The sequence below is a fragment of the Sinocyclocheilus anshuiensis genome, unplaced genomic scaffold (assembly GCF_001515605.1).
Source record: "Sinocyclocheilus anshuiensis isolate Anshui unplaced genomic scaffold, SAMN03320099.WGS_v1.1 scaffold2170, whole genome shotgun sequence".
NCBI lineage: Eukaryota > Metazoa > Chordata > Actinopteri > Cypriniformes > Cyprinidae > Sinocyclocheilus > Sinocyclocheilus anshuiensis.
The window spans coordinates 224,468-226,567 of NW_015558572.1; positions in this window are offsets into that span (position 1 = coordinate 224,468).

A 2,100-nucleotide genomic window follows, 5' to 3' on the forward strand; every position below is an offset into this window, starting at 1 on the left:
TTCAGAAAGGCGGGGCATAGAGGAGAAACAATAATGTACAATATGTGGAAAATAATGTGTTTTTTAACCTTAAACCGCATAAACACATTTCATTACACCAAATACACAAAATAATGTTCTTTTTAGCAACATCATATGACCCCTTTAAGCACTTGCAGCATTTCCAATAAAGACGTTTTTGTGCAGTTGTTTGTTGTACACTTCAGTTTCTCAAGATGGAACACATTAACCTCGCTGGAAGCTTTTAGTCATCTAGTCCCATCCTCTCATTCGCTAGCGCAGGGTTGCCACTTGTTCCTACAGAAATGCTCTAGTATTTGATGTAAGGTTAAAGTGTGTGTACTTGTAACCTTGGAAACCCTGTAGGAATTTTCCAGTGGTATTGATTTCTAAGAAGAGCACTCTACTGAGACGACCTCAGGGATCTGACCCCAACGCTTGGCTGCATTTCCTCAGCATTATTTTTAGGAGCAGCACAATGTAGGTATTTGTATGGCTTACCAAGGTTTATTAACATTAGACTTGCTATCTCTTTGTAATGTAAATTCAATCCTTTAAGCTCTTTAGCTGAAATGGAACTATGTTCCCCTGCACTCTATGTTAGCACCTAGATTAGTTTCTCCCATCAGCTCTATTAGCCTGAAGCATTTGTCATTATGAGGTGGAATAAGGATGCTTCTAAAAGCCCAAGGGAAATCTCTGAGGGGCCTCTTTGGCTCGGAGAGGTTTCTACCTGTCTGGATAAACAATGTAGATTCGATTGCAAAATGGAGAAATCACATTTGAAGGGTCCATGCACACTTCTTTGCAAATGCTGCTTTGCTTTCAAGTATTGTCCAAGTAAAAGTGAGTCAGCAAAGACAATCATGTTGTCCCACGTGCATTAAAAGTCTCCAAATAGTATCATTAGGAGTCTGTCATCATATATGCCACGTAAGATAGCAACCAATGACATTTGAGAATGCTGTCTTGAATAATTAGTATTTTTCTCTCTCTTTCTAATGTTTTAGCTTGGGGAACTGCATTCCTATTCTTAGAGATTTAACATTCTACAAAATGTAGAGCCTTTAGATACTGAAAAACCTGAAGAAGATAATCAGGGTTTTAGAATTTAATAAAAGTTAAAGACAGGTGTGCTTTAGCTGCATCATTTCTCATCTAAACTGACTTTCATTGTCCAAGCTTACCCAGAAAAGTGCAGCATGCTTGCTTTTCAAGATGGATTGTTATACATATTAGAAAATGATCCCAGTCGGCTGCAGAGGCTAGTGTCTCCGGACCGGCTCATTGTGGTCTGTCCTGGCAAAAGAAGGCTGTGAAGAAAATAATGGTCTGTTTAGATCAGACAAAAGCGGGTGAAAATAATACCCTTCCGTGTCAACACTGAAGAGAACCCGGAGAGCATCCGGAAATGATTGCCTTTGTCACATTTCATTTGCACTGAGTGTTTGGTATCTGCTGTGGAGTAAATAAGAAGAAACAAAAGCAAACAGATGGCAAACAGAGTTAAAATGCTGTTAATTTTCTCTGTGCTTTCTTACCTGGAATGTGAAGAAATCTTTTCTTTTTTCAATTTCCCTTTTTTATATGGATATGATTTTCTTCAGAAGATCTTCAAGGATCAAAATAACCTGGAATTGGTTTCTCTAGTCAGACTATTCACAAGATAATTAACAAAAATAAGCAGCACATCCTATACATAGGACAATCAACACGTGCAATAGAATGTTCTTAAACATATCTCAGTGTCAGGTCTATTCTAAATAAAGGTTATTATTACTTAATTCAAGTTATAACCTAACTTCCATTAAAACTGCATATAACCAGGACCGTATTTTAATATATTCAAATAAAATTCGCCTAATCGTTTTAATGTAGTTCTCACTAACGACCAGCAGGTGGCACCTTTAGACCTGCATAAGCAGAGTGCTGGATCTATAACTTACCCCAGATTCACAGATTAATTGATTTCATAAATTGCATGGTGGTATCATATCCTCTCTGTTATCAGTTTACAGACATTTTATTTCCCTCCCATGTGGAGAACTCTGCGATAGCAGATTTTAGATTAACACATTTTTTTCCGAAAGAATTCAGTTT